The sequence below is a fragment of the Mus musculus genome, chromosome 7, assembly GCF_000001635.26.
Source record: "Mus musculus strain C57BL/6J chromosome 7, GRCm38.p6 C57BL/6J".
NCBI classification, from domain to species: domain Eukaryota; kingdom Metazoa; phylum Chordata; class Mammalia; order Rodentia; family Muridae; genus Mus; species Mus musculus.
Genome location: NC_000073.6, coordinates 50,953,939 through 50,970,962, shown reverse-complemented (window position 1 = coordinate 50,970,962; position 17,024 = coordinate 50,953,939). Strand labels below are relative to the sequence as shown.

At 42.8% G+C, this 17,024-nt stretch overlaps 2 pseudogenes; both read left to right on the top strand.

Annotated features, from left to right (window-relative positions):
• Nucleotides 1,526-4,169, top strand: Gm21034 (predicted gene, 21034; annotated as a pseudogene).
• On the top strand, nt 10,280-12,924 carry Gm21033 (predicted gene, 21033; annotated as a pseudogene).

The window sequence follows — 17,024 nt, the reverse complement described above, 5'->3', positions numbered from 1 at the left end:
GCTTGTTGTGCCAGCACCATTTGTTGAAAATGCTGTCTTTTTCCCACTGGATGGTTTTTGCTCCCTTGTCGAAGATCAAGTGACCATAGGTGTGTGGGTTCATTTCTGGGTCTTCAATTCTATTCCATTGTTCTACTTTTCTGTCATTATACCAGTACCATGCCCATTTTCATCACAATTGCTCTGTAGTAAAGCTTTAGGTCAGGCATGGTGATTCCACCAGAGGTTCTTTTATCCTTGGGAAGAGTTTTTGCTATCCTAGGTTTTTTGTTATTCCAGATGAATTTGCAGATTGTTCTTTCTAATTTGTTGAAGAATTGAGATGGAATTTTGATGGGGATTGCATCGAATCTGTAGATTGCTTTTGGCAAGATAGCCATTTTTACAATGTTGATCCTGCCAATCCATGAGCATGGGAGATCTTTCCATCTTCTGAGATCTTCTCTAATTTCTTTCTTCAGAGACTTGAAGTTCTTATCATACAGATCTTTCACTTCCTTAGTTAGAGTCACGCCAAGGTATTTTATATTATTTGTGACTATTGAGAAGGGTGTTGTGTCCCTAATTTCTTTCTCAGCCTGTTTATTCTTTGTGTAGAAAAAGGCCATCGACTTGTTTGAGCTAATTTTATATCCAGCTACTTCACCGAAGCTGTTTATCAGGTTTAGGAGTTCTCTGGTGGAAATTTTAGGTCACTTATATATGCTATCATATCATCTGCAAAAAGTGATATTTTGACTTCTTCTTTTCCAATTTGTATCCCCTTGATCTCCTTTTGTTGTCGAATTGCTCTGGCTAGGACTTCAAGTACAATGTTGAATAGGTAGGGAGAAATTGGGCAGCCTTGTCTAGTCCCTGATTTTAGTGGGATTGCTTCCAGCTTCTCGGTTTGCTGTAGATTGCTTTTATCGTGTTTCGGTATGGGCCTTGAATTCCTGATCTTTCCAAGACTTTTATCATGAATGGGTGTTGGATTTTGTCAAATGCTTTCTCTGCATCTAACGATTAATTCCATCACCTGTTTGGTCGTGTTTTCCTGCAATTCTTTAAGGGATTTTTGTGCTTCCTCTTTAAGCTCTTCTACCTGTTTAGCAGTGTTCTCCTGTATTTCTATAAGTGAGTTATTAAAGTCCTTCTTGATGTCCTCTACTATCATCATGAGATATGCTTTTAAATCAGGGAGTATCTTTTCGGGTGTGCTGGGGTGACCAGGACTGGGTGGGGTGGGAGTGCAGCGTTCTGATGATGGGGAGTAGTCTTGGTTTCTGTTAGTAAGTTTCTTTAAGAGGCTTTAGGATTCTATTCTATAAGTTGGAGATTTTTTTTTTTGCTCTTGTTAATTTATTCAGCCCCATGAATTGAGGCACAGATATGACAAGTGTGGTCTTGGATATGGATATATATTTATGGATTTAATCTACAATGACTGAACAAATCCTCTGTTCTCTTACAGAATCTTTGGGATAGCTGAGTTACTTCCAACCCAAAGGACTGGGCTTCAGGATTTGCAAACATCAGCTGTCAGCTCCTTGCCTAGCCCAAGGAATCCTTTGCCACAATGTCCTGTGTGCACTACAAATTTTCCTCTAAACTCAGCTACAACACCATCACCTTTGATGGGCTCCATATCTCCCTCTTCTACTTAAAGAAGCAGATTATGGGGAGAGAAAAGCTGAAAACTGGCAATAGTGATCTGCAGATCATCAATGCAGAGACGGAAGAAGAATATACTGACGATAATGCGCTCATCCCTAAGAATTCATCTGTGATTGTCAGAAGAATTCCTGTTGTAGGTGTGAAGTCTAAAAGCAAAACATATGGAATAAGTCACACTAAACCAGTAATGGGAACTACAAAAGCAGTTAATGACTCTTCTGCACCTATGTCTCTGGCCCAGCTTATAGAGACTGCCAATCTGGCTGAGGCCAATGCTTCTGAGGAAGACAAAATTAAAGCAATGATGATACAATCTGGCCATTTATATAACCCAATCAATTACATGAAGAAAACTCCAGTAGGCTTGCCACCTCCATCTTACACCTGCTTTCGTTGTGGTAAACCTGGTCATTATATTAAGAATTGCCCAACCAATGCAGATAAGAACTTTGAATCTCGTCCTAGGATCAGAAAGAGCACTGGAATTCCTAGAAGTTTTATGATGGAAGTGAAAGATCCTAACATGAAAGGTGCAATGCTTACAAAAACTGGGCAATATGTAATCCCGACTATAAATGCAGAGGCCTATGCAATTGGGAAGAAAGAGAAACCACCCTTCTTACCAGAGGAACCATCATCATCATCATCTTCAGAAGAAGTTGATCCTGTCCCAGACGAGTTCTTGTGCCTCATCTGCAAGGACACCATGACTGATGCTGCTATCATCCCCTGCTGTGGAAACAGTTACTGTGATGAATGTATAAGGACAGCACTTCTGGAGTCAGATGAACATACATGTCCAACATGTCATCAAAATGATGTTTCTCCTGATGCTTTAGTTGCCAACAAGGTTTTACGACAGGCTGTTAATAACTTTAAAATCAAACTGACTACACAAAGAGACTGGGAAAACAGGTCACTCCGTCCCCACCCCCACTACCTCCACCAAGTGCACTCATTCAGCAGAACCTGCAGCCTCCTATGAAATCTCTCACATCTAGACAGCAGGATCCTCTGAAGATTCCAATGACATCGTCCTCAGCCTCAGCTCACCCAACTCCCTCTGTAACCTCATTAGCTTCAAATTCATCTTCCTCGGCTCCTTCTGTGCCTGGAAACCCATCTCCTGCCCCAGCTCCCGTACCCGAGACCACTGCAAGAGTATCTGTATCAGACCTTTCAGAAAAATCAGATGGATCCTTTCGGGAATCAGAAAACCAATTATTACCAGCTGCCGCCCTTACATCAGAACATTCAAAGGGAGCCTCTTCAATTGCTGTTACTGCTCCTATGGAAGAAAAGCGTGGCCAGGTGGCGGTCCTTGAAACTCCACCTTCGTTGGGACAGTCACTACTCCATGAACAGTCTATCCCCACAACTGGTCCAGTAAGAATAAATGCTGCTCATCCAAGTGGTGGTCAACCAGGTTGGGAACATTCCAACAAGATTGGGAAGCTAGTTTCTCCAACACAGCAAATTAGAAGTGAAGAAAGAAGCTGTTACCGAGGAATAAAACGTGGGCGAGACTACAGTGAACCATCACAGAGGAGTCAAGGCCCATCACGACCAGCAACTCCAGTCTTTGTGCCTATTCCACCACCTCTTTTGCCACCGTCTCCTCCACATATGCTTCCTCTTCCTCCAGGTGTACCTGCCCCACGGTTTCCTCCTCGGGTTCCTCCTGGCCAGCCTCCAACAGCAGGATATAGTGTCCCTCCTCCAGGATTTCCACCAGCTCCTGCCAATATATCAACAGCTTGCTTTTCACCAGGTGTTCCCACTGCCCATTCAAATACCATGCCCACAACACAAGCACCTCTTTTGTCCAGGGAAGAATTCTATAGAGAGCAAAAACGACTAAAGGAAGAGTCTAAATTTCCCTATAGTGGGTCATCGTATTCAAGAAGTTCATACACTGACTCAAAGTCAAGGTCTGGCTCAGCACATTCACGCTCTTACTCTCAGTCCTTCAGCTGCTCACACTCTCGATCTTCTTCACGATCATCCCCATCCTCCAGAAGAGGCAGAGGCAAGATCTGCAATGATTGTTCACAGTCCAGATCTCATGGATATCGCCCATCTAGGTCAAGGTCCCCTCCCTATAGACGATATCGCTCACGGTCCAGATCTCCTCCAGCATTTAGGGGACAGTCTCCCACTAAACTCGATGTACCTCGAGAAGAGAAAGAACGCTACCAGGAATGGGAGAGGAAATACTACCAGTGGTATGAGAATAGGCAAAGGGCAAGCAGTAGGAACACAGCCTAGACCCTAGGCCAATAGAGAGGACTTTTCTTCAGAGAGACTCTTACCTCCTGATATCAGAAATTCACCCTTCACAAGAGGGCACAGAGAAGACTATGCTGCTGGACAAAGTCATAGAAATAGAAGTCTAGGTGGGAACTGTCCAGTAAAGCTTTCAACAAGAGACAGTCACAATCCAAAAGATAATCCAAATTCGAAAGAGAAGAAGAGTCAGAATGTTCCTGGAGACAGCAAAGGAAACAAGAATATGTTGGACATCGGTGGGAGGAGAGGCCCTTGGGGGTGTACTGTCACAGAGACAGGGGGAGGGGTGATAAGATAGGGGGTTTCTGGAGGGGAGACCTGGAAAGGGGAATGCATATGTAATGTAAATAAAGTAAATACTCAATTCCAACACCTGTTTACCTGTGTTTTTCTGTCTTTCTTTCAGTGAGTGATTGATATCCTCCTTAAAGGACTCTATTTTATTCATGAGATAGGATTTTAGGACAGATTCCTGTTTTTCAGGTCTGTTGGTGTATTCAGGCCTTGCTGTGGTGGGAGAACTAGGTTCTGATGATGCCCATGTATTTTGGCTTCTGTTGCTTACTGTCTTGACCTTGCCTTTTACCATCTGGATATCCCTGGTGTTTGTTGGTCTGTGTGACTGTCTGGGGTCTGCCTCTTTTGTCCCTGGGTTACTTCAGGTCTCCTGTTAGGCCCTGGACCCTGGCTGTAGCAGACCACCTGTGGGGCTTTTCAACTAGGGGCTCTTCACATTGGCAGAAAAGCTTCTGATCTGTTGCCCTGACAGCAGTAGATCTCCTGGGAGGTCTTCAGACTATTGTGTCTTCAGTGGACCAGTCAAGCAGTTGTCCAACTGCTGTAAGTTCAGCTAATCCTCAACTGCTCTGAGTGCAGAGGGTCTTCAGCAGTTCAACTGCTCTGAGTTAAGCAGGTCCTCTAGGATGGGTCTGTATACGGTGTCTTCACAAGAGTAGACTATAGACAAGATGCCATGTGAGTTCTTGGAACCAAACAGGTCCTTAGCAAGAGTGGTAAGTGTGCTTACTGCTGAGCCACCTCAGCCCCAGGGTTCAATGAAGAGCCACTGTAAGGACCAGCACAGAAGAGAACACAGTAAGGCACAGAGCAGCAAAGCTAGTGAGTTTATTCAGTGAGCAGAAAAGCAAACTGCACTGTGTGAGAAGGATTATGGGAAGGATCTTACTTAAGAGCCACAGGAATATGTGAGACTGATATGACCTGGATGACTTATGCTGAAACCCATGGATGTCAGCTGCTGAGTGACAGAAACCAATCAGAACAACTAGAAGGGACCGATTCTCTTTTCTTGTCCCCTTTATTCCTTAACTAGCTATCCTGTTTCAATGCAGTGTCAATTCATGACTTTAGCTTTTACTATGCCGAGCTTTCTGTCTTCCCTTTTCTCCTCTGAGACATTCTCATGTAGCAGGCTAGACTCAGCTTGGCTAGCTGAGGCTGATAGAGGATGCCTATGATGACTATTCTTGGTTACCAACTTGATTACATCAACTCCAATAACTAAATTGAGGGCACACTTGGGAGGAATTTTTACATTTAACTTGAAGTAGGAAAATCCACTTCTAAACTGTTTTGTTTTGTTTTGTTTAGATTTGTTTTGTTTTGTTGTAATATTCATTTTCTTTATTTCATGTGCATTGGTGTTTTGCCTGTATCAATGCCTGTTGTGAGAGTATCCGATTCTTCTGGAATTGGAGATATAGATGATTGATGATTGTGAGCTGCCATGTAGTTGCTGGGAATTGAAGCCAGGTCCTCTGGAAGAACAGTCAAGTGATCTTAACTACAGAGTTGTGTCTTCCAATCCTTTAATCCGCATCTTGAGATAAGAAGACACACCCTTATTGTGGGCCACACCCTCTGCAGGTAACCTAAATAAATAGGACATGGAAGAAGGAAACTTTTGCATTTTGCTCTTGGTTGGCTGGCAAGTGTGTTCCTTCTCTGGCATCAGAGCCTCTTTGGGATTCCAGATTTTACTGAAGACCAGCTGAGTTACTGACCGAGAAACTTTGGATTCTTGGACTTTCCAATCAGACATCTCTCGATTATCTGGAGCATATCCTGTAAGTAATTCTGATACATGCTGTGCTCCTTTGTGTGTGTGTGTGTGTGTGTGTGTGTGTGTGTGTGTGTGTGTCTGTGTGTCTGTGTGTGTGTCTGTGTGTGTGTTTGTGTGTGTGTTTCAGGTGGGGGGCTGTGGGTGGAGAGAAAGAGAGAGAGAGAAAGAGAGAGAGAAAGTGAGAGAGATTCATAATATAAGTTCTGTTAATCTAAAGAACCCTCACTCATACAATGACTTTTACTTTGCATTGAATTCCCAGTGGGAAGTACTTATATTTGATACCAGGTCCAATTTATAGGGGATAGGTGGGAACATACCCATGGTTTCTTCCATACTAAACAAGCAATCTACCAATGGAAGGAATTACACAGAAAGCCCTAAATTGAGTAGTGTTTCTACAAATCTGAAAATGAACATCATCTTTGTTTCATATAAATCATAAAATATAGATACGAAGAAAATTCAAGTCTAGAGTCACTGAGATGGCTCTGCATGTTGGCACTTGTTGCTAAGTATGATACCCATGGTATAAGGCGAGAACCAGGTCAACCTATGAAACCAGAATATCCTATTGAATGCATGCTTCCCAGAGACACAAATTCTTCCTCTGTTTAGATTCTGACAGCATCAGGGCGTGGCTCATGGATCAGCTGTTGGATTTGGTAAAGGAATTAACTCTGGTATGTAGAGAGAGGATTGAATCAGCCATGTAGCTGAGTGAATCTGCCATCCAGTTGAGTGAATCTCAGCTTTTCCTTTAAGAGTTTCATAGATACTCTTACCAAAGGTTCCTTCATCTTACCAAAGATGAAGTAGTTCCTTCCTCTGCAACTCTACTGTCCTCTTATTTCAAAGATTTTGGTTTTGGGGTTTTGGGGGTTTTGGGGTTTTTGGTGTTTGTTGAGACAGGGTCTAACTCTGTAGCTATGGTTGGTCAAAAGGACTAAAAGGATGCTTTAAAATTAACCAAGATCAGTCTGCTTATGCCTCTCAAGTACATGCCCAACATTCACCCAAGTTTTTAAGAAAGAACCCTGAAGTGGATGATAGAGCAAGAAATTTTGAATTACCAAAGAAAAGAGGAAGAAATTAGTCACTTATAAAAATTAATCTATAAGTGACTTAAGCTGTGTTTCTGTCTCTGGGGTTATGCCTGATGGTTACATAACATTGCCAATATATTTCTTTTTATCTTCTTTTTCAATTCGGTATTTTCCTCATTTACATTTCCAATGATATACCAAAAGTCCCCAATACCACCCCCCCCACTCCCCTATCTACCCACTCCCTCTTTTTGGCACTGGCGTTCCCCTGTACTGGGGCATATAAAGTTTGCAAATCCAATGGGCCTCTCTTTCCAGTGATGGCCGACTAGGCCATCTTTTGATACATATGCAGCTAGAGTCAAGAGCTCTGGGGTACTGGTTAGTTCATAATGTTGTTCCACCTATAGGGTGGCAGATCCCTTTAGCTCCTTGGGTACTTTCTCTAGCTTCTCCATTGGGGGCCCCGTGATCCATCCAATAGTTGACTGTGAGCATCCACTTATGTGTTTGCTAGGCCCCGGCATAGTCTCACAAGAGACAGCTATATCAGGTTCCTTTCAGCAAATGCTTGCTAGTGTATGCAATGTTGTCAGCATTTGGAGGTTGATTATGGGATGGATCCCTGGATACGGCAGTCTCTATCTAGATGGTCCATCCTTTTGTCTCAGCTCCAAACTTTGTCTCTGTATTCCCTCCCTGGATGTTTTGTTCTCCATTCTAAGAAGGGGCAAAGTGTCCACACTTTGGCCTTCATTCTTCTTGAGTTTCATGTGTTTTGCAAGTTGTAACTTATATCTTGGGTATTCAAAGTTTCTGGGTTAATATCCACTTATCAGTGTGTACATATCATTTGAGTTCTTTTGTGGTTGGGTTACCTCACTCAGGATAATGCCCTCCAGGTCCAACCATTTGCCTAGGAATTTCATAATTCATTCTTTTTAATAGCTGAGTAGTACTCCATTGTGTAAATGTAGCACATTTTTTGTATCCATTCCTCTGTTGAGGGCCATCTGGGTTCTTTCCAGCTTCTGGCTATTATAATAAATAAGGCTGCTTTGAGTGTGTTTGAGTGGAGGAGTGTTCCTCTTTCTCCACATCCTTGCCAGCATCTGCTGTCACCAGGATTGTTGATCTTAGCCATTCTGAGTGGTGTGAGATGGAATCTCATGGTTGCTTTGATTTGCATTTCCCTGATGATTAAGGATGCTGAACATTTTTTCAGGTGTTTCTCAGCCATTCGCTATTCCTCAGGTGAGAATTCTTTGTTTAGCTCTGAGCCCCATTTTTTAAGGGGGTTATTTGATTTTTCTGGAGTCCACCTTCTTGAGTTCTTTATATATATTGGATATTAGTCCCCTATCTGATTTAGGATAGGTAAAGATCTTTTCCCAATCTGTTGGTGGCCTTTTTGTCTTATTGACGGTGTCTTTTTGCCTTACAGAAGCTTTGCAGTTTCATGAGGTCCCATTTGTCAATTCTCCATCTTACAGCACAAGCCATTGCTGTTCTAGTCTGGAAGTTTTCCCCTGTGCCAATATCTTCGAGGCTTTTCCCCACTTTCTCCTCTATAAGTTTCAGTGTCTCTGGTTTTATGTGGAGCTCCTTGATCCACTTAGATTTGACCTTAGTACAAGGAGATAGGAATGGATCAATTTGCATTCTTCTACATGATAACCGCTTGTTGTGCCAGCACCATTTGTTGAAAATGCTGTCTTTTTCCCACTGGATGGTTTTTGCTCCCTTGTCGAAGATCAAGTGACCATAGGTGTGTGGGTTCATTTCTGGGTCTTCAATTCTATTCCATTGTTCTACTTTTCTGTCATTATACCAGTACCATGCCCATTTTCATCACAATTGCTCTGTAGTAAAGCTTTAGGTCAGGCATGGTGATTCCACCAGAGGTTCTTTTATCCTTGGGAAGAGTTTTTGCTATCCTAGGTTTTTTGTTATTCCAGATGAATTTGCAGATTGTTCTTTCTAATTTGTTGAAGAATTGAGATGGAATTTTGATGGGGATTGCATCGAATCTGTAGATTGCTTTTGGCAAGATAGCCATTTTTACAATGTTGATCCTGCCAATCCATGAGCATGGGAGATCTTTCCATCTTCTGAGATCTTCTCTAATTTCTTTCTTCAGAGACTTGAAGTTCTTATCATACAGATCTTTCACTTCCTTAGTTAGAGTCACGCCAAGGTATTTTATATTATTTGTGACTATTGAGAAGGGTGTTGTGTCCCTAATTTCTTTCTCAGCCTGTTTATTCTTTGTGTAGAAAAAGGCCATCGACTTGTTTGAGCTAATTTTATATCCAGCTACTTCACCGAAGCTGTTTATCAGGTTTAGGAGTTCTCTGGTGGAAATTTTAGGTCACTTATATATGCTATCATATCATCTGCAAAAAGTGATATTTTGACTTCTTCTTTTCCAATTTGTATCCCCTTGATCTCCTTTTGTTGTCGAATTGCTCTGGCTAGGACTTCAAGTACAATGTTGAATAGGTAGGGAGAAATTGGGCAGCCTTGTCTAGTCCCTGATTTTAGTGGGATTGCTTCCAGCTTCTCGGTTTGCTGTAGATTGCTTTTATCGTGTTTAGGTATGGGCCTTGAATTCCTGATCTTTCCAAGACTTTTATCATGAATGGGTGTTGGATTTTGTCAAATGCTTTCTCTGCATCTAACGATTAATTCCATCACCTGTTTGGTCGTGTTTTCCTGCAATTCTTTAAGGGATTTTTGTGCTTCCTCTTTAAGCTCTTCTACCTGTTTAGCAGTGTTCTCCTGTATTTCTATAAGTGAGTTATTAAAGTCCTTCTTGATGTCCTCTACTATCATCATGAGATATGCTTTTAAATCAGGGAGTATCTTTTCGGGTGTGCTGGGGTGACCAGGACTGGGTGGGGTGGGAGTGCAGCGTTCTGATGATGGGGAGTAGTCTTGGTTTCTGTTAGTAAGTTTCTTTAAGAGGCTTTAGGATTCTATTCTATAAGTTGGAGATTTTTTTTTTTTGCTCTTGTTAATTTATTCAGCCCCATGAATTGAGGCACAGATATGACAAGTGTGGTCTTGGATATGGATATATATTTATGGATTTAATCTACAATGACTGAACAAATCCTCTGTTCTCTTACAGAATCTTTGGGATAGCTGAGTTACTTCCAACCCAAAGGACTGGGCTTCAGGATTTGCAAACATCAGCTGTCAGCTCCTTGCCTAGCCCAAGGAATCCTTTGCCACAATGTCCTGTGTGCACTACAAATTTTCCTCTAAACTCAGCTACAACACCATCACCTTTGATGGGCTCCATATCTCCCTCTTCTACTTAAAGAAGCAGATTATGGGGAGAGAAAAGCTGAAAACTGGCAATAGTGATCTGCAGATCATCAATGCAGAGACTGAAGAAGAATATACTGACGATAATGCGCTCATCCCTAAGAATTCATCTGTGATTGTCAGAAGAATTCCTGTTGTAGGTGTGAAGTCTAAAAGCAAAACATATGGAATAAGTCACACTAAACCAGTAATGGGAACTACAAAAGCAGTTAATGACTCTTCTGCACCTATGTCTCTGGCCCAGCTTATAGAGACTGCCAATCTGGCTGAGGCCAATGCTTCTGAGGAAGACAAAATTAAAGCAATGATGATACAATCTGGCCATTTATATAACCCAATCAATTACATGAAGAAAACTCCAGTAGGCTTGCCACCTCCATCTTACACCTGCTTTCGTTGTGGTAAACCTGGTCATTATATTAAGAATTGCCCAACCAATGCAGATAAGAACTTTGAATCTCGTCCTAGGATCAGAAAGAGCACTGGAATTCCTAGAAGTTTTATGATGGAAGTGAAAGATCCTAACATGAAAGGTGCAATGCTTACAAAAACTGGGCAATATGTAATCCCGACTATAAATGCAGAGGCCTATGCAATTGGGAAGAAAGAGAAACCACCCTTCTTACCAGAGGAACCATCATCATCATCATCTTCAGAAGAAGTTGATCCTGTCCCAGACGAGTTCTTGTGCCTCATCTGCAAGGACACCATGACTGATGCTGCTATCATCCCCTGCTGTGGAAACAGTTACTGTGATGAATGTATAAGGACAGCACTTCTGGAGTCAGATGAACATACATGTCCAACATGTCATCAAAATGATGTTTCTCCTGATGCTTTAGTTGCCAACAAGGTTTTACGACAGGCTGTTAATAACTTTAAAAATCAAACTGACTACACAAAGAGACTGGGAAAACAGGTCACTCCGTCCCCACCCCCACTACCTCCACCAAGTGCACTCATTCAGCAGAACCTGCAGCCTCCTATGAAATCTCTCACATCTAGACAGCAGGATCCTCTGAAGATTCCAATGACATCGTCCTCAGCCTCAGCTCACCCAACTCCCTCTGTAACCTCATTAGCTTCAAATTCATCTTCCTCGGCTCCTTCTGTGCCTGGAAACCCATCTCCTGCCCCAGCTCCCGTACCCGAGACCACTGCAAGAGTATCTGTATCAGACCTTTCAGAAAAATCAGATGGATCCTTTCGGGAATCAGAAAACCAATTATTACCAGCTGCCGCCCTTACATCAGAACATTCAAAGGGAGCCTCTTCAATTGCTGTTACTGCTCCTATGGAAGAAAAGCGTGGCCAGGTGGCGGTCCTTGAAACTCCACCTTCGTTGGGACAGTCACTACTCCATGAACAGTCTATCCCCACAACTGGTCCAGTAAGAATAAATGCTGCTCATCCAAGTGGTGGTCAACCAGGTTGGGAACATTCCAACAAGATTGGGAAGCTAGTTTCTCCAACACAGCAAATTAGAAGTGAAGAAAGAAGCTGTTACCGAGGAATAAAACGTGGGCGAGACTACAGTGAACCATCACAGAGGAGTCAAGGCCCATCACGACCAGCAACTCCAGTCTTTGTGCCTATTCCACCACCTCTTTTGCCACCGTCTCCTCCACATATGCTTCCTCTTCCTCCAGGTGTACCTGCCCCACGGTTTCCTCCTCGGGTTCCTCCTGGCCAGCCTCCAACAGCAGGATATAGTGTCCCTCCTCCAGGATTTCCACCAGCTCCTGCCAATATATCAACAGCTTGCTTTTCACCAGGTGTTCCCACTGCCCATTCAAATACCATGCCCACAACACAAGCACCTCTTTTGTCCAGGGAAGAATTCTATAGAGAGCAAAAACGACTAAAGGAAGAGTCTAAATTTCCCTATAGTGGGTCATCGTATTCAAGAAGTTCATACACTGACTCAAAGTCAAGGTCTGGCTCAACACATTCACGCTCTTACTCTCAGTCCTTCAGCTGCTCACACTCTCGATCTTCTTCACGATCATCCCCATCCTCCAGAAGAGGCAGAGGCAAGATCTGCAATGATTGTTCACAGTCCAGATCTCATGGATATCGCCCATCTAGGTCAAGGTCCCCTCCCTATAGACGATATCGCTCACGGTCCAGATCTCCTCCAGCATTTAGGGGACAGTCTCCCACTAAACTCGATGTACCTCGAGAAGAGAAAGAACGCTACCAGGAATGGGAGAGGAAATACTACCAGTGGTATGAGAATAGGCAAAGGGCAAGCAGTAGGAACACAGCCTAGACCCTAGGCCAATAGAGAGGACTTTTCTTCAGAGAGACTCTTACCTCCTGATATCAGAAATTCACCCTTCACAAGAGGGCACAGAGAAGACTATGCTGCTGGACAAAGTCATAGAAATAGAAGTCTAGGTGGGAACTGTCCAGTAAAGCTTTCAACAAGAGACAGTCACAATCCAAAAGATAATCCAAAATCGAAAGAGAAGAAGAGTCAGAATGTTCCTGGAGACAGCAAAGGAAACAAGAATATGTTGGACATCGGTGGGAGGAGAGGCCCTTGGGGGTGTACTGTCACAGAGACAGGGGGAGGGGTGATAAGATAGGGGGTTTCTGGAGGGGAGACCTGGAAAGGGGAATGCATATGTAATGTAAATAAAGTAAATACTCAATTCCAACACCTGTTTACCTGTGTTTTTCTGTCTTTCTTTCAGTGAGTGATTGATATCCTCCTTAAAGGACTCTATTTTATTCATGAGATAGGATTTTAGGACAGATTCCTGTTTTTCAGGTCTGTTGGTGTATTCAGGCCTTGCTGTGGTGGGAGAACTAGGTTCTGATGATGCCCATGTATTTTGGCTTCTGTTGCTTACTGTCTTGACCTTGCCTTTTACCATCTGGATATCCCTGGTGTTTGTTGGTCTGTGTGACTGTCTGGGGTCTGCCTCTTTTGTCCCTGGGTTACTTCAGGTCTCCTGTTAGGCCCTGGACCCTGGCTGTAGCAGACCACCTGTGGGGCTTTTCAACTAGGGGCTCTTCACATTGGCAGAAAAGCTTCTGATCTGTTGCCCTGACAGCAGTAGATCTCCTGGGAGGTCTTCAGACTATTGTGTCTTCAGTGGACCAGTCAAGCAGTTGTCCAACTGCTGTAAGTTCAGCTAATCCTCAACTGCTCTGAGTGCAGAGGGTCTTCAGCAGTTCAACTGCTCTGAGTTAAGCAGGTCCTCTAGGATGGGTCTGTATACGGTGTCTTCACAAGAGTAGACTATAGACAAGATGCCATGTGAGTTCTTGGAACCAAACAGGTCCTTAGCAAGAGTGGTAAGTGTGCTTACTGCTGAGCCACCTCAGCCCCAGGGTTCAATGAAGAGCCACTGTAAGGACCAGCACAGAAGAGAACACAGTAAGGCACAGAGCAGCAAAGCTAGTGAGTTTATTCAGTGAGCAGAAAAGCAAACTGCACTGTGTGAGAAGGATTATGGGAAGGATCTTACTTAAGAGCCACAGGAATATGTGAGACTGATATGACCTGGATGACTTATGCTGAAACCCATGGATGTCAGCTGCTGAGTGACAGAAACCAATCAGAACAACTAGAAGGGGCCGATTCTCTTTTCTTGTCCCCTTTATTCCTTAACTAGCTATCCTGTTTCAATGCAGTGTCAATTCATGACTTTAGCTTTTACTATGCCGAGCTTTCTGTCTTCCCTTTTCTCCTCTGAGACATTCTCATGTAGCAGGCTAGACTCAGCTTGGCTAGCTGAGGCTGATAGAGGATGCCTATGATGACTATTCTTGGTTACCAACTTGATTACATCAACTCCAATAACTAAATTGAGGGCACACTTGGGAGGAATTTTTACATTTAACTTGAAGTAGGAAAATCCACTTCTAAACTGTTTTGTTTTGTTTTGTTTAGATTTGTTTTGTTTTGTTGTAATATTCATTTTCTTTATTTCATGTGCATTGGTGTTTTGCCTGTATCAATGCCTGTTGTGAGAGTATCCGATTCTTCTGGAATTGGAGATATAGATGATTGATGATTGTGAGCTGCCATGTAGTTGCTGGGAATTGAAGCCAGGTCCTCTGGAAGAACAGTCAAGTGATCTTAACTACAGAGTTGTGTCTTCCAATCCTTTAATCCGCATCTTGAGATAAGAAGACACACCCTTATTGTGGGCCACACCCTCTGCAGGTAACCTAAATAAATAGGACATGGAAGAAGGAAACTTTTGCATTTTGCTCTTGGTTGGCTGGCAAGTGTGTTCCTTCTCTGGCATCAGAGCCTCTTTGGGATTCCAGATTTTACTGAAGACCAGCTGAGTTACTGACCGAGAAACTTTGGATTCTTGGACTTTCCAATCAGACATCTCTCGATTATCTGGAGCATATCCTGTAAGTAATTCTGATACATGCTGTGCTCCTTTGTGTGTGTGTGTGTGTGTGTGTGTGTGTGTGTGTGTGTGTGTCTGTGTGTGTGTCTGTGTGTGTGTTTGTGTGTGTGTTTCAGGTGGGGGGCTGTGGGTGGAGAGAAAGAGAGAGAGAGAAAGAGAGAGAGAAAGTGAGAGAGATTCATAATATAAGTTCTGTTAATCTAGAGAACCCTCACTCATACAATGACTTTTACTTTGCATTGAATTCCCAGTGGGAAGTACTTATATTTGATACCAGGTCCAATTTATAGGGGATAGGTGGGAACATACCCATGGTTTCTTCCATACTAAACAAGCAATCTACCAATGGAAGGAATTACACAGAAAGCCCTAAATTGAGTAGTGTTTCTACAAATCTGAAAATGAACATCATCTTTGTTTCATATAAATCATAAAATATAGATACGAAGAAAATTCAAGTCTAGAGTCACTGAGATGGCTCTGCATGTTGGCACTTGTTGCTAAGTATGATACCCATGGTATAAGGCGAGAACCAGGTCAACCTATGAAACCAGAATATCCTATTGAATGCATGCTTCCCAGAGACACAAATTCTTCCTCTGATTAGATTCTGACAGCATCAGGGCGTGGCTCATGGATCAGCTGTTGGATTTGGTAAAGGAATTAACTCTGGTATGTAGAGAGAGGATTGAATCAGCCATGTAGCTGAGTGAAACTGCCATCTAGTAGAGTGAATCTCAGCTTTTCCTTTAAGAGTTTCATAGATACTCTTACCAAAGGTTCCTTCATCTTACCAAAGATGAAGTAGTTCCTTCCTCTGCAACTCTACTGTCCTCTTATTTCAAAGATTTTGGTTTTGGGGTTTTGGGGGTTTTGGGGTTTTTGGTGTTTGTTGAGACAGGGTCTAACTCTGTAGCTATGGTTGGTCAAAAGGACTAAAAGGATGCTTTAAAATTAACCAAGATCAGTCTGCTTATGCCTCTCAAGTACATGCCCAACATTCACCCAAGTTTTAAGAAAGAACCCTGAAGTGGATGATAGAGCAAGAAATTTTGAATTACCAAAGAAAAGAGGAAGAAATTAGTCACTTATAAAAATTAATCTATAAGTGACTTAAGCTGTGTTTCTGTCTCTGGGGTTATGCCTGATGGTTACATAACATTGCCAATATATTTCTTTTTATCTTCTTTTTCAATTCGGTATTTTCCTCATTTACATTTCCAATGATATACCAAAAGTCCCCAATACCATCCCCCCCACTCCCCTATCTACCCACTCCCTCTTTTTGGCCCTGGCGTTCCCCTGTACTGGGGCATATAAAGTTTGCAAATCCAATGGGCCTCTCTTTCCAGTGATGGCCGACTAGGCCATCTTTTGATACATATGCAGCTAGAGTCAAGAGCTCTGGGGTACTGGTTAGTTCATAATGTTGTTCCACCTATAGGGTGGCAGATCCCTTTAGCTCCTTGGGTACTTTCTCTAGCTTCTCCATTGGGGGCCCCGTGATCCATCCAATAGTTGACTGTGAGCATCCACTTATGTGTTTGCTAGGCCCCGGCATAGTCTCACAAGAGACAGCTATATCAGGTTCCTTTCAGCAAATGCTTGCTAGTGTATGCAATGTTGTCAGCATTTGGAGGTTGATTATGGGATGGATCCCTGGATACGGCAGTCTCTATCTAGATGGTCCATCCTTTTGTCTCAGCTCCAAACTTTGTCTCTGTATTCCCTCCCTGGATGTTTTGTTCTCCATTCTAAGAAGGGGCAAAGTGTCCACACTTTGGCCTTCATTCTTCTTGAGTTTCATGTGTTTTGCAAGTTGTAACTTATATCTTGGGTATTCAAAGTTTCTGGGTTAATATCCACTTATCAGTGTGTACATATCATTTGAGTTCTTTTGTGGTTGGGTTACCTCACTCAGGATAATGCCCTCCAGGTCCAACCATTTGCCTAGGAATTTCATAATTCATTCTTTTTAATAGCTGAGTAGTACTCCATTGTGTAAATGTAGCACATTTTTTGTATCCATTCCTCTGTTGAGGGCCATCTGGGTTCTTTCCAGCTTCTGGCTATTATAATAAATAAGGCTGCTTTGAGTGTGTTTGAGTGGAGGAGTGTTCCTCTTTCTCCACATCCTTGCCAGCATCTGCTGTCACCAGGATTGTTGATCTTAGCCATTCTGAGTGGTGTGAGATGAAATCTCATGGTTGCTTTGATTTGCATTTCCCTGATGATTAA